Here is a 19,903-nt window from a genome sequence, read left to right on the forward strand (position 1 = left end):
GGAGTCCAACATTGCCTTGACCTCACTGTTGGTGCTGGAGCCAAAGAAAGATGCTGGCATCAGGTTATATGCAGACTAAAGGAAACTGAATAGTCACACAGAGTCCAATGTTTACCCAATGCCCAGAACAAATGAAGCCACAGCGCTGTCAAGTGGAGCTACATACCTAACCACCTCAGCAAAGATTACTAGCAGATGCACTTGACATCTGCGGCAAGGAATAAGCCAGCCTTCTTGACTGTTTTGTGGGCTATATAACTTCATCAAGATGCTGTTGTGGATGAGGACTGCTCCAGCAGCCTTCTAGAGGCTGGTAGTCTCTACATCTTTGTATTAGCTGGAGACTATGCTTTTGCTTAACTTGGGTGATACTGCAAACTGGAGCCAGTCATGGCAAAACACATTCATCATGTTAGGGAGGTGTTGGGCAGACTAAAAACAGGCAAGTTTTACTACTAAGGCCAAGTGTCAGGTAGTAGTGCAGTATATATCTGAAATGTGTGTTTTTCTGTGGAACTTGTGACCTTTTTCTATAAAATGTAAAGAAAGTCAAAAATACAGAGCTACACCATGGCCTGTGAAGTGTCAACCTATAAATTTTGTTTTCTGCACTGCTGACTCTGTCTTGAAATTTAGACAGTTTATCTTAGGACTCCATCATTCTTTCAGCAAAGAATAGCTAGAAAAAGTTTACCTATAGACAGATGTTTTTCTCTCTTGCAATTTCATAGGTTCACAGGTTCATAGGTAGGTACTAGGCTGTCGGCCCTAGGGCCTATAGAAGCCTGGCCGAAAAGGTACCCTGGCTTTTGCCACCCAAGAAAATGATTTTCCTGTGGCCCTGTCAAGCAGAGCCACAGAGGTGAACACTGGGGTGAATTTCCTATTTCCCATCCAATCATCAAGATTTTTCTTGAAGAGTGCTAATGAGGAGCTTTGTTTGATATAGATAGGTAGTTTGTTCCAGAGTATGGGAAGTCTCTGGGACAGGAATCTACCCCTCCAGCATGTTCTGTTTATTGTGGTGACAAGGTTTAGGTCCCTAAAGCGTGTAGCTCGGAGAGACTGGGATTTCTTTAAGTGGAGCATGTCTAACAGCTCTGGGTTTGACATAGCCTTGTATGTTAGGCAGAGATCGCCTCTGAGTAGGTGATATGCGATGGAGTAAAGCTGGAGTTTTTTGAGTAGGGCATCTGTTTGAGACCAGTAATCCTCTTTTTGATGTATTTCTGCGGCCTTTCCAGTTGTTGTAGATGTTTTGTGAGGTACATACCAAAAAGGGCATTGTACTCTATAATGGGTCTAATGAGTGACGAGTAGAGGGGAAAAATGACCTCTTTTTTCCAGGATGAGAAACCTTTTGTGATTAGGTGTGCCACGTAGAAGGATTTCCTGTCTACTGTGGCAATGTGATTATCAAAGGAGAGACTACTGTCCACCTGTGTCCCAAGGTCTCTTATCACACTTTTGGTGTTATGTAGACTACCACCTATGTGGTAGCTCATGGGTACAGAGTTTTTACCAAAGGGGATGACAATGCACTTTTTGGCATTGAGCTTGAGGCCATGGCTTTGACACCAGGCATCGGTCTCAGTGAGGACCTTTTGTAGGACATCCACATCGTTAGGATATTCAGTTATGGCTCCTAGTTTGCAGTCATCTGCGAACTTCATTAGCCAAAGACCTTCTGTGTTAGCCTGTACTTCAGAAAAGTAGATACCAAACAGGAGAGGACCCAGGACTGAACCCTGTGGTGCTCCACTTTTCACTTGTCTGAAGTCAGATTTGGAGTCTGCTACTTTCACAGTGTGGGTTGTCAGTGAGCCAGTTGGCAACCCATCTTGTGACATAGGGATTTATACCTAGTTTAGTGAGTTTATCTATAATTCCAGAGTGGGGGATGGTGTTAAAAGCCTCGGCGAGATCTAGATAGACTGTGTGAACCACCTTACCCTCGTCTACGGCTTTGGTGACTGCTTCAAAGAAGTCAATCAGGTTTAGGAGACATGATCTGCCTTTTAAAAACCCAAACTGGGTGGGGTTCAGAGTTTGGAGATTACCAATGTCTTTGTTTATAAGATCCATGATGATATGTTCCTTTGCCTTGCAGACCAGACTCATTAGGCTAATGGGGCAGTAGTTCCCGGGGTCCATGGTAGCTCCCCCTATGTGGACTGGGATAACTGTTGCTGTGCGCCATTCAGTGGGCACAAAGCCTGAGGTGAGGCTATGATTAAACATTGTGCTTAAGTGGGGTGCTAGTTCATTCTGTAGTTCATGCAGAACGCAGCCTGTGATGTTGTCAGGTCCCATGGATGCTGTGTTCTTGGCTTTGGAAAGTGTGGTTTTTACCTGTGCAGCCATGATTACAGGAACTTTGCATTCTTCTGGTATAGAAATTGGCTTTTTAGGGGGTGGGGGTGGGGGGGTAAAATTAGCACTGAACCTATCTGCCAAGTTGTTGGCAATATCAGTTGGTTCTGTATATTTAGTGCCATTGTGCTGTAACTCAGTGCAGATCTGAGTGTTGCCATTGAGATTCTTCACATAGCTATTGAATGCTTTGTGGTTGTCTTTAGAATCAGTGGCAATTTTGTTTTCATAACTAGCTTTGGAGGAATTTATGAGAGGTCTCAGCTTCTTACTGAGGCTGACCAGGGAGTTCTTCCAGTCATGGTATTTTACTGTTTTTTGCAACAGTTTCTTTCTTTTGTTGTAGAGTTTGTTTATGGCAGGGGACCACCACACTGGCTTCCTTTTTTTGGAGGATAGCATCTTGGTTCTGTTAGGGATAGCATGATCCATGCACTTGTGTAAGTGCATATAAGGTGCATTTGTGTAGGATTCAGCAGTCGTACCTCTATTGTCCATCTGCATGGGTGTTGTGAAGTTTGCACTTCTGTCTTAGGAAGCGCGAAGTTGCTTTGGAGAAATTTTTTATGGTGGTTTCCCTAATGGGGGGTGGGGGAAGGATGTGGATGTCCACGCTGATTAGCTTGTGGTTGGATCTGACCAACGAGGAATTGACCTCTGATTTGGAACACTGGTCGCCCAAGTTGGTAATGACCAGGTCTAGGATATTGCTGATATATATTGAATATATGATATTCCTGGTGGGGGTGTGGATAAGTTGATCCAAGGCATTGGAATTTATGAATTTCAAAAAATGTTGAGCAAAAGAGTTGGTACATGAGTAGTTTTCCCAGTTAATGATGGGGTAGTTGAAATCGCCCATTATTAGGATGTTGGGTTGTACCCTAATACTTTCCAGTGTATCAAGAAATGAGTAGTGGGAATCCTGGGGCATGGTGGGGGATCTGTAGCAAGTTACAATTTGGATTGTGGTCTTGCCCAGAGTTAGTTGCACTTGGATAATCTCAGATGCATTATGCTGAGCAACTAGCCTGGAGATGTGGATATCCTTAATGAATATGGACACGCCACCACCTTTAGTGTTTCGGTCCAGGTTAAGTGGCCGAAATGTGTGGTATGAATTATAGCCTGGTAATGCCGGGCTGCTCTCTGGAGCCTTGAACCAGGTCTCTGTCACTGCACAGATGTCAATGTTCTCCATTTTAAGGAGTGCCTTGAGTGAATGCATTTTGAGGTTTTAGACTTCTAGCATTGAGTAGCATTACCCTCAGATTTTGCTTGCTTGTACCTGTTATGATGGTGAATTTGTCATTTGAACCTTGCCTAAAAAAGGCACTATAGGGGTGGTAAGAGCCTTAGCCAGTATCCGGAATCACAAGGGTGACAGGTGCAGGCCATCTCTGGCAAAGCATCGTGGTCTGTCGATCATGTCATCCCAGGCAGACAGATACTGGATCCTCTTAGAATGACACCAGAAGCTTAGCCAATTTTTGAAGTCAATAATTTTGTCCTTGTACTGTGGTATCATTCTGGGTGATGGCAGGATGCTACTCAGTGCTAGGGTCATCCTGCCTGGGCTACAAGATCAGAGAGCTCCTCCATGTCTCTTTTCATGTAGTTCAGGGAGGTACGTCTCAGGTCATTCACACCAACATGGACAATGACAGAATCATATTTGTACTTGTTGTGGAGTGAACTGAGGGCGTGCATTATGTGGCAGATCCTGGCACCCAACAGGCGGCTGACAGTGACTTTCTCCTTGTTTAGCCTGGTAAGTGGAACATCAGTGTGCCTGACTATAGAGTCACCTATGACTAGAGTGTTGGGTACGTTGTTATGTCTTATGGGCTGTAGTTGAGTGGCACACTGAGTTTGTGGGCTATGTGTCATTTGGGTTGTGTTGGGGGGGTGGAGGTTGCATGCTTTTCTACTTTGAAAGTCTCTGTTGCTTGAGCAGATTTCTATTGAGAGCCTCTGCGAATGTAGGTGTGTGTTTTGTGTTGCTATATGTGTGTTTTGGTGGTGTACGTTTTGAGGGACTATGTGATGAGTGTGTTGTGGTACAAGTGTTTACCTTCTTCTCTTGACTGTCTAGTCCAGTCTTGGGTGAAGAGAGCTTTGTTTCCAGTTTGGCTATATAAGTGCATCTCTCACAGGTTGTAGTGTTGGGTGGTAGGAGGATAGGTTGCCTGTGTACATGAGGGAATTGCTGCATTGCCCCAAGATATCCAGATTCATCAGGTAGACAGGAGAAAACACAAGGAGCCGACCCTTAGACATGTCTGGATAGGTGCTTATTTATTAAGTACTAAAACTGTTTTCCTCTACACAAGAGAGAAAAGTTGAGTGCTGTAGCAATTTGTAGCTTATTTAGTGCTTACAATGAGTTCTGAACTGGCTAGTTCTAAGGGAAAATTTGAAGAGCAGACTTTATGGCGCCAGGAATAGTTCAATCCTAGCTAAGCGGCGATGCATAAAGTGTATTTTTTTTAAATATAACAGCAGCAAATGAGCAAACTGATGTAAACAAATGAACCAATAAAAAGCTAAAAACTGAGCCCAGTTCCAGCAGTCTTCGATCAGACAAGTTCTAACTGCACACTTCTGCCACTAGGGTGCAAGGGAACCTTTCCAAAAAAAGATGGCCTGGATTAGTGCTCAAGTTATACAAACAAACCTAAATTCAGCAGGTCTGAATTTAGTCTATGCTACAAACAAGGTGTACCAATTTCAGAAAGAAACAGTTCAAATAAGCAGGCACGATAAGCCTTTAGCCAGAAACTCCCCAGCTCATAAGGACAGAATCTACCCTCTCCTCCCACAAGAATGCAGACCAAACCTTCTTAATGTAAAATAACTGTCCCGAAGCTCAAGTGCTTAAACCAGAACTAATACACTCTTAGAATAACAGACACTAAGCCTTCAATCAGCAACTCCCAACCTAGAAGGATGTAAGCTACATGTCCTGCCACAACAGTACAGACCACAAACCTTCTTAATGTAAAACAACTGGTCTGAAGCCCAAGTGCTTCAACCAAAGGCTTAGAATAACAGTTACAATTTAATCAGGCTACTAACAAGCAGTAATAAATGCAGCAGAATAAATGCAGTAAAGTAGGAAGAAACACAAATACAGTAAAAGCAGATGAATAAAGTGCAATTTTTTTTAGATAACAATAGAAAACGAGCAAAACAAATTACCCAGTTAACCAGTAAAAAAGCTCAAAACTGAGCTCTGGTCCAGCAGTCTTCAGTCAGACAAGTTCTAACTTCACACTGCTGCCACTAGGGTGCAGGGGAACCTTCTCCAAAAAAGATTACCTGGATTAGTGCTCAAGTTATACAAAGCTAGATTCAGCATGCCTGACTCTAGTCTATGCTACAGCAAACAAGGCGCACCAATTTCAGAAAGAAACAGTTCAAATAAGCAGGCACAATCATCCTTTAAACAAAAATTCCCAGCTCAGAAGGCCAGAATCTAACCTCTCCTCCCACAAGAGTGCAGACCACAAACCTTCTTAATGTAAAATAACTGGCCTCAAGCTCAAGTGCTTAAACCAGAACTAATACACTTTTAGAGTAACAGACACTGAGCCTTCAATCAGCAATTCCCAATTTAGAAGGATGTAAGCTACCTGTCCTGCCACAACAGTGCAGACCACAAACCTTCTTAATGTAAAATAACTGGCCTGAAGACAAAGTGCTTAAACTGAAAGGCTTAGAATAACAGTTAAAATTTAATCAGGCTACTACCAAGGAGTAATAAATGCAGCAGAATAAATACAATTGAGTACTTTTAAGAAGAGGCAAAAGCAAAATAAAGTGCAATTATTTTTTTTAGTAAAGTGCAAGGAGAGAGGAAGGAGGAGAAGAGGTTAAGAACCTAAATAGGTTGGCCTCTCAAATGTTCTCTCTGTATTAAGTAGAGTGAACACCAGACTGGAAGGGGTGTCCCGGATCAAATTTACAGTAGGGGCGGGCAACTATACCAACTCTACAAGAATAGGGTGAGAGGGAGGGGAAAAAACTTTTTCAGGACAGATAAAAAACAAAACAATGCCAGAAACTATATACAATTATTCAGTCAGGCAAACAATAATTCAGTCAGGCAAAATTAAGACAATGCATATCTCTTAAAGGTTAAAATGCCAAGAAATATAATTATCAATCAGCAATATATATCCAGATTGTTTGAGAATCACACCAGCTAGAGCACCAGGAGTTTCCAACAGTGTATGCAAAAATTTACAGACAGAAATTATTTTTAAATCAGCAAGCCTTGAAGCAATCAGATAACACAAAAGCTGTTAGACCAGTTTTATAAACTCCACCTCTGAAATAGGGGGTAAGCAGTTTCAGGACAGATGAGAAACATAAAACAATGCCAGAAAATATATGAAATTATTCAGTCAGGCAAACAACAATTCAGTCAGGCAAAATTAAGACAATGCAGAACTCTGAAAGGTTAAAATGCCAAGAAATATACTTATCAATCAGCAATATATTTCCAGATTGTTTGAGAATCACACCAGGTAGAACACCAGGAGTTTCCAACAGTGTATGCAAGAATTTACAAACAGAAACTATTTTTAAATCAGCAAGCCTTGAAGCAATCAGATAACACAAAAGCTGTTAGACCAGTTTTATAAACTCCACCTCAGAAATAGGGGGTAAGCAGTTTCAGTACAGTAAGAAACATAAAACAATGCCAGAAAATATATAAAATTATTCAGTCAGGCAAACAATAATTCAGTCAGGTAAAATTAAGACAATGCAGAACTCTGAAAAGTTAAAATGCCAAGAAATATACTTATCAATCAGCAATATATTTCCAGATTGTTTGAGAATCACACCAGCTAGAACACCAGGAGTTTCCAACAGTGTATGCAACTCAAAGTGTTATTTTTTGTTTCCCTGTGCAAGTTCATATATTTTGGTATAGTTAACTGTATTGCTTAACTCATTCATTCTTTAAAAAGTATTTTTATTTATTCACTTTTTAAAAAGCTTGTGATTGGTCATCCATGTACTTATTAACTAATAAGAGGGTATTTATTGGTAAATGGTGACAAGTTGCTGGCATCCAGCTCTAATTGGGCAGACTACTCTGCCACTCCTTCCTTTGTGTTTATTGTCTTTGACCCAAGAGTGAAAAAAAAAGGAAGTCCTCATCCTGGTAAGTGCAGGGGGGGGGGGGTGGCCGTTTACTACCATGGGCTGGGACAGAAGGCTGTAGTGCTGGAGTATATTATCAGCCTTCCCTGCTAATCTGGGAATTAGTGTGTGTGTGTGTGTGTGTGTGTGTGTGTGTGTGTGTGTGTGTGTGTGTGTGTGTGTGTATGTATGCGTCTCTTACCCAAAGTAGAGTTAGTGTGCATAAGTGAACACCACAAAGTAATGAAACCCAGGGTGATGAGAAGGGGTCTGAGAAGCTGGGACAAATTCTGTGCTTGGTGGGGTATTCAGAGTGAAGTCTATTTGTGGGTGTGGATGGCATAAGTCCATAGCCAGTGTAACAGTTATATTTCATGCAAGAATGTAGGAAGAATGGAAGAAATATAATGGCAGCCATTCTCTCCATCTGATTTTTTAATGATTCTAATGGAGAATAAAACAATTATTCAGCACATTCCCCTAAAAGTACAAATACAACAAACAAAGCTCAAGGGCACACCTGTATTGATAAGAAGTGGCATATTGACATATTCCATAAGAGTCAGCATAGCTGACTGGGAGAAGGGAGAAAACATGAACTGGCCTGTGGTCTCCTTTTTTTCTTTTAGAACAGGTGTTGGATTTCCCTACTGCAATGCCAAAATCTTAATGATTAGGGGGTAATACAGGCTTCCACATTTATAAACTCATATCAAGTACATATGCAATTTGGGAATCAGTAATGTTGCATACTCAAATGGGTTTCTCTTGCACATGTGACAAAGGAGGGTTCCAGGAAGGAAATGCCATTCTCATCAGAGTAACAGTAGCCTCATAACAGCCATGCCACAGGGAGAATTAGGAATACATGGAGAAGGATGACGCACCAATAGCAGACACCTGATAATTTTAGGAAACGCTAACAATAATAAACGTATCAATTTCCTGCAGTGTAGCACCATATTGATGATGTATAATACTGTCACCATGTCCACAAATCAAGGCTATGGTCTCAGTCTGTAGCAGTGCTAAGGAAAATATAAACAGTTAAAATAAGAGGTGCAGAAAATACAAAATGGGATGTGAGGTGAGGTCACGCAGAAGGCTTTACAAAGAGCAGGTAAAAAATGCAACCAAGATGGAAAGCTGAACAGTCAGAGAAATCCAAAATCAGAGCAAGCAACAGATAACCAGGCAGACATAAGGAAACAGTAAGTGAAAGAGAGCTGGGAAAGAAGCCCAGAAAATCTTAAGCAAACTATTTTACCAATGAAATACTGAATGTGATGAGACGAGACCTGCAATTCTAGTATATCAGAGAAGCTACACTAAACAGCAATGGGAGATGGAGTGATGGTCAGAAGGATATGAGGAATGAAATATATCAAATTAATTTTAGAAGTTCCAGACTATATTGATTCACAGGTTCAGGGGTCCTCCTCAAGAGCTACTGGCCTTCCAGAAGCTTGATTAGCATAAGCTTACATTGATATTTTCCACCACCCATATATCAAGGTATTTAGTTGTTTCTTTATCTATATCAATCTGTTTTTTATTTGTGTATTTATATATTTCATTATGTATGTTTGTTGACTGGGATGACCAACAGAGTTTATGGTCCATTTTCAGTGGAGGTCAGGGGAGAAATGTTCCAGGCAACAATAAAAAATACAAATTAGTAGTGCATCAGCTTTACAGAGACTGAAGTATATTTAGCAATACATATTGAACAGCTCAGAAAAATAATATATATATCACACACACACGAAAATAATGCATACATACAAGTTAAAAATGAGTTGCTTCACATTCTGAGGAAAAGCTTATTCCATAATCTTGGAAGATATTGTGTAATGCATCTGACACATTTTATATTATTAATATTTATTTGTAATGTTAATTTCAGTTACAAAACAGAGACATGGTGGCATAATATTTTTAAAGGCAAAGGCTGGGATTCAAAAATACTTACTATGAGTGGGAAACCTTAGCGTGGCTGTTTTACTCCTTGCAACAAGCATTTCTGATTCTTACTCCGAACTACCTTTCCTCTGTGATTTTCCACTCATGGTGGCCTTGGCATAGAAGGTGGTCTTGTCGACAGAGTTGCATGGTAGTTAGGCAGTCTGGGGGGGGTAGCTAATTAGTCAATGCTAATTAGCCATGTGCTGTCCCCCAGAAATGCCAGTGGCTCCCAATTTACACAGACGAGCAATTCAGAAAATCACTCAGCTGCATAAAGTTTCACTGCTGAAAGGAAGTGTGACCACCATAAATACAGGGTGGCCACCAATTCACTCTTATAGGAATATTTGCAGTTCAGGTAAGTTCACCAACCACATTGGGTTGGGGTGTGCATATGTAGATGGGTGCGTGTGTGTGTGTGTGTGTGTGTGTGTGTGTGTGTGTGTGTGTGTGTGTGTGTGTGTGTATACCTGACCTATATCATGTATACAGACATGAATGAAGCTGCATGAATGTGTGTGTCTTTGTGTCAATGCACGTGTGTGTATGTGTGCATGTGTATACGTGTGTTCTGTGTATACATGTGGATGAATATGTTGAGTATTTCCATGACTGTGATCTATTGTTTGGGGGCTTGTTTGTTGATAGGTGTGTGTGTGTGTGTGTGTGTGTGTGTGTGTGTGTGTGTGTGTGTGTGTGTGTGTGTGTGCGCGTGTGTATGTGCATACCTATAGGGACATGAATGAAGCTGCATGAATGTGTGTGTGTGCTTGATTCAATGCATGTGTATGCATGTGTGTATGTGTGTGTGCATGTGTATATGTGTGTTCTGTGTATACATGTGGATGAATATGTTGAGTATTTCCATGAGTGTGATCTATTGTCTGGGGGCTTGTTTGTTGATAGCGGTGTGTGTGTGTGTGTGTGTGTGTGTGTGTGTGTGTGTGTGTGTGTGTGTGTGTGTGTGTGTGTGTGTGTGTGTGTGTGTGTGTGTGTTGAGTTTATATGTTGAGCAACATTGAATGATTTCCTTACTATCTTACAATTTTGTTGGTTGAAAGCCAGGCTACTGTCTACATATGTCACAAAATCCCTTACTATTGGGTCAACTCTTAGGAGTGTGTTATCAATTAGGTAGTTTCCTAGAGTAACCAACTTCCCAAAGGATGTTATTATGGCACTGCGCTTTAAACATTGCTCTAGCATCAGTCAGGTTCTGCGTTAGCCCTTCTTGGAGGATATTAGTGTCTTAGGGAGATTCTATGGCAGCTTCTACTTTGCAATCATCTTCAAACTTGGCTAGTCAGAGTCCCTTGATGTTGGCTTTGACATCTAAGAAGTAGATGCAAAAAAGGAGTCAACCCAGCAAAGACCCCTGAGGGACTCCACTAGTGACTGACTTCTTTGTGGAGGTGGATTTCTCTATCCTAACCTTCATTTGTCCTATCAGTGAGCCAGCTGGCTATCCAGTGGGTGATGTAGGAGTTTATACCTAATTTAGTGAGCTTGTCTACAATGCCTGAGTGGGATATTGTGTCGAATGCCTTGGCCAGGTCATGGTAAGCAGTATGCACCATTTTCATCTCAAAGAAGTCAAACAGTTTGAGTATTCATGATCTGCCCCGGTGGAAACCAAACTGAGTTGGATCCAGTGTCTAAAGGTTTCCTATGGCATCATTTATCAAATACATGATTATTCTTTCCATGGCTTTACATATGAGACTAGTAAGGCTTATGGATCGATAGTTGTTTCCTTGGTCTGTGGATGGTCCAGCCTAGTGCAGACAGATAAAAGTAGCAGTCCTCCATTTGTTAAGTATAAAGCCTGTTTGGAGGCTACATTTAAATAGTGATTCTAGTGGACCTGCTAGATCATGCTTCATAGTATTAAGGAGGTCTCCTGGGATATTGTCAGGTCTTAGTGATGTAGTGTTGGAGGCATCCTGGGATATTGTCAGGTCCTAGTGATGCAGTATTGGAGACATCCTGAGATATTGTCAGGTCCTAGTGATGCAGTGTTGGAGGCATCCTGGGATATTGTCAGGTCCTAGTGATGCAGTTTTTTTGGCTTGGACATTGCTTTAAGGACCTCTCCATACTAAAATTGGAGGAGTAATGGTTGGGGGCATTTCTTGATTGGTGTCTGTGGTAAGAGTGGAGTAGTATTGGAGCTGGATTTATCACCCAGAAGATCTGCTATATCCTCCAGCTCAGTATAAGTGGCTCCACTTTCAATTAGTTCAGCACATTGTTGTGGATAGCCTTTGAGGTTGTGGACATAGCTGAAGAATGTATTATAATTGTCCTTAGCTTGGGAGGGTACTTTTACTTCAAACTTATCTTTGGTAGACTTATTTAGTCCTCTAAGCTGATTATTTAGTTTGATGACAGAGTTCTTACCTTGCTGGGCACTGCACTTCCTATTTTTGGACAAGATTTTCTTCCTTCTGTTGTAGAGCATATTAATGCTGGGATTTCATTAAAGCAGCTTATTTTTTTAATTTGTCCTGCACTTACTTCTGGTAGGTACCACTGCCTCTCTACAGCTATATACATGATTGTAAAGGGGTTTTGTGAACAACTCCACATAAGCAATAGTGTTCCTTGGCTTTGGGTGGGTGGGGTTTTAAATTTTGCTAAGTTGTCACTTAAAAGTATGAAATTTGCCTTGGAATAATTGCTAAAAATCCCAGGATTTAGCTGGAGTCACAGACTTTATTTTTATTTCGAAGGACACAGGTTTATTGTTCAACCTGACCAGTGAGGACGTTACACATGGGGAGGAGATGTAACATTCCCCCATATTGGTGAGGACTAGGTCAAAGATAGTTGCACCCCTAATGAGTGTTTGGACTATCTGATCCAGGGAGTTCATATTGACAAAATCCAGGAATCTTTGGGGTCGTATATGACTCTGAGTCTATATGAGGGGAGGGGGTAGTTGAATTCCCCCAGGAGTATGGTGTTGGTCTGAATGGAGAATGACTCAGGTTCATTTAGGTAAGTGGTGTGGATTTCACAGGTCATAGGACAGGACATATATATAACATGCAAAGATATGGTACGGGACTTTGCTTATGGCGAGTTTGTACATGGAGAAGCTCAAGTGTGCCATATTGATTGACCAAGCTTGAGATTTGTTTATTTTTGATGTAAATTGAGATACCTCCACCTTTTGTCCCTTTCTGTGCAGTAGTTGATGTAAAAGTGTGAAAGGCATTATAACCTTGCACTGTCAGGCTGTTTTCCATTCGTTTAAACCATGTCTCAGTAACTACACAGACATCTATGTTCTCTATGGTGAGGAGAACTTGCAGGGAATGGAGTTTTTTGTTTAGACTTCTGGCATTAAGCAGCTGCACCTTTAGATTATCCTGAGTTGATTTAGTTATGTTGGATGGTTTATTAGATTGGCAATACCTAAAAAAGGCACTATTGGGGTGGACAAGGTTTTAATCAATATTCACAAGCCCAAATGGGACAGGCACAGACCAACCCTGGTGAAGAAGCATGGTTTGCCAACCATATCCTCCCAGGCTGACATATATTATATCCCTTTAGAATGGCATCAAAAACTAATCCAATTATTAAAGTCAATTATCTTTTCTTCATATTGTAACATCATCCTTGGAGAAGGTAGAAGGTAGAATGTTGCTCAAAACTAGGCACATAATATCTTGGGAGCACAGTCCAAAAGGTCCCTCATGGCTGTCTTTATATCTTCCAGGGAGGTACATCTCAGATTTTATATATATATATCTATATCTATATCTATATCTATATATATATATATATATATATATATATATATATATATATATATATATATATATATATATATATATATATATATATATATATATATATATATATATATATATATATATACATAGATGGGTCCCCTTCAGATGGTCGAACTCTTAAAAGCTCGACTTTCATATGGCCGAGACCATATGATCTAACTTTTAAAAGTTCTAACGGTCTGAATGGGGATCTCCATAGAGCGTGGAATGGGAAGATTTCCATTTACCACAATGTAGTATGATCTCGGAGTTGGTATATTTAACTAGTGGGGGGGGTATGGGGAGTGCAGGATGGCTTGTCCCTCTGCTAGCACTGTTTAGGTTTTTTTTTTTATTTTTATTTTTTTTCACATTTTTGAACATTCAAATGTTCGATCATATGGTCTCGGACATATGAAAGTCAAACATTTGGGTGTTCGATTATGTGAAGTAGACCCATATTATATATATATATATATATATATGTATATATGTATATACATATATAGATATATATATATATATATATATATATATATATATATATATATGTATGTATGTATACGCATGTTAGGCAAGACCTCCATACACACCCCTAGGCAGCGGGATTCATCTCTTCCACTCCATTACTTAATCTATCTCTCCACGATTCAATAACGTTGGGCTATGTTAGAAATGATGTAATTTTGAGATATAGTGGTCAGATTTTGGTATCTTATTAAAAGGTACCCAGTCAAATCAGTACATATTATTTTAAATAAAGGCAAGCTTAAAGTCTTAATAGGATATTTACTAGGTGCACACATTTATCCACTGGCAACATTTTGAACCCATATACATGCCAAATGTTAAAAATACTGTTGCTTTATAAAATAATCAAAATATCCAGTACTTAAAAAAATAAGATGTTATTTGCAGAAAACAAGATAACAATACATGCTGCTTAAAGCACATTAAAACTAAATGCACGCAATTTTAAAAGTGGAAGTCAGCCCAAAAGATACAGTATTATATTTTCAGTGAGATAAACATCAAAATATTATGCTATCATAGAATTCAAAATAGTCTGTCTGATGTTATTTTTATCAGACTTTGCCAAGAAACCATCTAGTCTCTTGAACACTGTTTAAACATACTCATTTCAGCAGTAATAAGGGAGCATCTCATTCATTGTGACTCACTTGCTAATGACTCAGGTCATTGGATTCTGCATACCTCTTCTCTCTTTAAGTATTTTTTAAATTCAAAAGCAAAATGTACAATGACTATCAAGCAGGTCCCAACTATAAAGTTCACTCAGACCTCTTCTCTGTGGTTCCCTATAGACACAATTCTGTCAGACCGAGCTTGACATGGTTATATGCAGATCATCTTTCACAATCAGTTGTGCCATTTAAATGAAAACACTAAATTTAACTGCAGGGAATAGTATTACTGCACCCTCCTTTAAATTGTGTTACCATTAAATATGTTACACATTAATGCATATCGGATGCAAGAACTTTTGATAAAAAGAAAAATATGTTTCATTTAGCAAATCCTTTCTTCATACAATACTCGGTGTAATGTCATCATAAGATGAGAAAAATTAAGGGTTCCACAACTTTCTGCCCTTCACTAGCTCTGCTGTCCTAAGCTGCATATGCCTTTGTTTCATTTTAATAGATGTTGCTGTCTCTTCATAACTGCATGACTTTTTTTCTTCTCTACTTCTTAAGGCTAGCTCTTTGAGCATACAACCCTAGTATTTTGTTGGCTGAGGTCATTGCCCTTTCACTTCACTTCTGATGATCCAATCCAGTTGTGATAAATACCCTCAGACCATTTTGCCATTCGTAACACCCTCCTGGTGATACTTCAGCCCAGGGTTGCTGTTGTCCAGGTATAGCACTTCACATTTTTTTTAATTGAACCTCAGTGGCCATCTTCCCACTCCCTTGGCCAGCCTTTTCAAATCCTCCCTTAGACCAGTCTTCCCATTCCACTATCACTGCAACTAACATTCTTATCAGTGAAGATTTCTTTTCATCAGAAATAAACACATTGAAATGCACTGGCCCCAGAACTAACCCCTGTATATTTTGCTATGTATTGAGTGTACATTTATTTATTTTACTTAAAGTTTATTTTTAACTTTCAAAAACACCTTTGTTTAACAATTCATTTCATTTTTCATTAAACTCCTTGAGTTAAAACTGAAAGTGATTTTGCAAATAAATGAATAATGTAGTATGATTGTTTAGATTTCACTATTTACTCTGTTTTTCTCCATAACTACACCAACAAAATAATGTCAAGTTAGGTATTGAACAATGATTTACATATGTATGCAAAGCATTATGGGCAAGCAAAACAACTTTCATCTTTATTACAGTGTGTTCTTTTTTATATTGTGGTTTCAATACTACATCATCACATGTTTTTAATTTTCAGTGTGAGGTGTTCCACTACAAGAGCTAGTTGATGGTGTGTCTTTCTAGGAAGTAAAAGTCTGTTGCTGATGTTTTTGGTAAGGAAATACAGTAACCTATACATTAATTAAAATTTGACATTTGGCACAGAGGACTATAGCGCTGAGCTGCTTATGAGCGACTTTCTGTGCCTAATGTAGAGGTTTGCTATCTTCCACCTTCATTTGCTTACTGAGTGAGTTTTAACAAGTTACAATACCCCTATGTTGCCTCTGAAAAAGGTAGGTCCAGTGGGCTTATTTAATTAATAAATAGGTAAAAATAGGTACTGAGGCATTATGGATTCAGTCTCACATGATGTCATGGCAAAGATGTTTAGTTCTGAGAAAAAAATCAGAATGCTGCCCTTACCAAAAAAATAAAATGCAAAAATAGCATATTTTGAGATTGTCTGCTTGGTAAGGAGTAATATCCAACTCCAAAGGTTTGTTACTTGCTCTTGCATCCAAAGAGTGAATGTGATGCCTCTATTCAAAGTAGCCACAGCTGCAGCACTCTGTGTGACAGTTGCTGTAAACCTGACCGATCAATCTGTATGCTTTCTACTCCTTGGTCTACCACAAATGTTAAACACATAGTAAAATGCTCATGGTGAACAAGAGCAGCAAAAGATGTAGGTGGCATGAAGTAGTTTTTAAAATACTGACAGACAACCAGATATGGGCAGTGTGCAGTTTTGCCTTTGCAGGGTTAATGTAGAATGGCAGCCACAACAAAATACTCTGATATCAACACTAGTACTTCAAAAGAGTTTCACATAAATACACAGTTATTGCCATGGAGTGATTTCAAATACATTACTGAAGTGGATGTTATTTTATTTTATGTTATTACAGTTAGCAAACAGTCTTGACATCTATGAGAGAGAGAGAGAGAGAGAGAGAGACAGTAAAGTAGTATAACTGCTGTCTGTGTATGAAAATGACCAACTGTTGTAATTGTCTCATTATTTTGGTTGTACAGGACTTAATGGGATGTATGTGAAGCAGGTTTAAATACTTTACTATGGCTACTGTTTGTTTGAAACAAAACTGAGATACATTACTAAGGCATACCTTTCAACCATATCAAATTCCTTTGAATTTACCAGTTTTGGGGGTAAAATAATGGGGTGCCATGAATTCCTTAGTAGCCCTTTCAATTCCTGATTTCTTTTTTATTTTATTTACAATTTTAAAGTAAGGCTGTTGTCATCAAATGCAGGTGTATGCGTGATGATATTAGCTTTGTGCGGCAGTTCCTAACTGCCTTTCAGACTCTTGGAGACTCAGGAGATTTCAAAAAGTAAAAAAAAAAAAAAAAAAAAACTTCAGTTGGAACTTGTTTACAGCTGTAGCCCACCCATGACTTACAGCAGCCAACCAATAAGGACATCATGTCAATGGGACAACCCCAGGCCCCAAGAGGGCTACTGTAGTTGTAGTAGCCACGATGGACTCTGCCTCATGTCCTGAACTGTTTGTATTACAGCAGCGGCAAGTTTGTATGGATGGATGCATATGCGAATAATTGAGAAACAGGTACAGGGTTGTAATGTGTTTCTTGCTATGATGCTGTCACTTGTATGTACTAATGCAGCTGTATTTGGAATACTAAATGGTTGATCATTGAATTCAGTAGCCATGTTTTTTAGATTACTTTGCTTTTCCTCCTGTAAAAGAGGAAATTAATTAATTTGAGTATTTTGGTGTCATAAGTTTAACTAGAGAGTCTGGGTATTTGTAGAAGTACACTTGACTTCAGTCTCTCGTCAATAGCTTTATCTCAGTTTCATTAAAAGACAGCAATAGGATCTCGTTATTAAATGCTCAACTTCTCTGTCTTTTTTCTCCCTATTTACTGTCCCTGCTATGAATAGGTTCATAGGTTCATAGGTAGGTACTAGGCTATTGGCCCTAGGGCCTATATAAGCCTAGCCAAAGGTACCCTGGCTTTCGCCACCCAAGAAAATTATTTTCCTGTGCCACTGTCAAGCAGAGCCACAGAAGTGATCCCCGGGGTGAATTTCCTATCTCCCATCCAATCATCATGATTTTTCTAAAGCTTGCTGCAGTCTCCAATTCATTGATGTCATCAACACCTATGAATATAGGTAGTTTTCTGGCCAGTTCCTTCCCCAAAGTGCCATTTCCACAACCTTACTAAAAGCCCACCCATGCCGTCATGTCACAGCTGCCTGGTCCTTTCCCTAACCATACAGAAAGTAAAGGCTAGAACAAGGAAACAGTACATGAGTCAAGTCTCCTGCTGTGGGCTGTCAGTCACAGGTGGTAATAGCTCAAATTATCCTTAGCACTTTGACAGCTAGGGAAGTTAGGTGTGAAGGTGGAATGGGAGATGAGTCAAAGCAGTAAACTTAAGTCTTCACAAAGTACTGCAGTTTGGGCATTCTAAAAAAGCAGCAGTGAAAAGCACTTTGAAAGTCTGTTCTGTGACATTTGTAATATTTGTTTTAAGTAGTCACTGAATGGCATGAAATGATACTTAAAACTGACTGAAAGACAGCAGTGTATGCATGTAAAATCAATGCAGTGACAGGAGCTTCAGGAAGGAATAGGCATACATGACATAATTATTTAGAGCCAAGCACTGCATTATGGGACAGACTAAACAATCAGAATTATTTCAAGATGTCAGACCCCATGTGGTTAGACTCAGAAATTATGTATAAAATATTTAAAAACCTGTAAATAGTCCCAGAGTGGTGTTAAAATGTAGGCAACACCAAACCATGATGAAATAAGCATGCTTTTTGAGTCTGTGGGTGCGGTACTCTTTTAACTGTACTTCTGGCACTTATTCATCCCAATCCTGGTAGCTGTCACTCGGTGGAGAGATGGATTTTGCTGTTAAACTGTTGAACTTTTTTAAAACGTTAAAGTATCCAGTACTTTTGTTTATTATTGCAGCTTCACTGACGCTTTTTCTGTAACTCAACTGCAAGTTATGATGGACATTCTGTAAGTTCTTCTGAGATAATGTCATTTGAATGTTTTAATTAGAAGTGCTTTGCTTCACACAACTGCAACTTCAGTTAAAGTGCATTTTGTGTTTTATTATAGCATTGAACTAAGTAAAATATTGCTGCCTCTCTAAAACAGAACAATTGCCACATCGTTTTATTCATTTATTTATTTTGTTTACTGGGTGGAACATTGATCAAGTTGAATCAGTTGCAGGTTCAGCTTGGGTTGCAGAGTACAAAAATATTACAGTTTAATACACACTGCAGATTAGCACCAAGCAAACACAGTGAGATAGGGCTATGCTGTTTGTATCTGCTGACAACAGAAATTTGACATTTGGAAGAGTTTGTGTTACTCCCAAGTTAGGATTCTTTCTTCAAACTATTATTTCTAAGACGCACCTTTGGGCCAGATTATATTTGCATTTTGCAACCGTGTTTAAGACAGCTTACTGCTAGTAGGGGTCCCTGTGGTGTTGTACCAGCAGTCCCACTCCTCTTCATTGCTTATATGAGCAGTTTTGTGATATCTTCCCAGATATCTTGGTACTGATTATAAATGCAGTTCTTTGCTTTCAGATTTAAACACAGGTTACTGAGGCAGTCCCTGTCCCAGAAATTGCACAACATGTCAGCACCCTTCCTAGTGATGTTGCACTCCAGCATTACCGATGTTGTCTGCATTCTGCTTCCTTAATTAGGTTAATAACCCTTTATTTTACCTGGGAATTAATCATCTTAACATTAAAAGAAAAATATTTTGCTATCAACTAAGAAAGAAAGTTTTAACTGTTCAATAGCTTGTACTCACAAACTGATAAAACTATATGGTTGCCTAGCAACCACATAAATTCTCAAAAATAGGTAAGACATAAGCTATTTGTGTGATCAAGCTGGATCTCCTCTCTGAACTGTCACTGCACACCACAGTAAGACCATTTCCCCATCTTCTGTAGGGCTCTGATTAACACTTATCTACTTTAACCTCATATGCAACTCCTAATGGATTTTAGTAATTGCAGTACCATTCTTACTAGACACAGCCATCTTCTCAGACTCTGAGACTGCAGTTGCTGCCGTTACTTCTCGAATGGTGTTAGGGCAGGTGCAGTGTCCATGTTAACTGCAGTCTGTTTCTCTGTAAGTAAATCATGACGTTTTGTAGTAGGACCACTGGCAAGAAAATAGATGTC

The sequence above is a fragment of the Protopterus annectens genome, chromosome 6.part0 (genome assembly GCF_019279795.1).
Source record: "Protopterus annectens isolate FY-2018-M chromosome 6.part0, PAN1.0, whole genome shotgun sequence".
Taxonomy (NCBI): Eukaryota; Metazoa; Chordata; order Ceratodontiformes; family Protopteridae; genus Protopterus; species Protopterus annectens.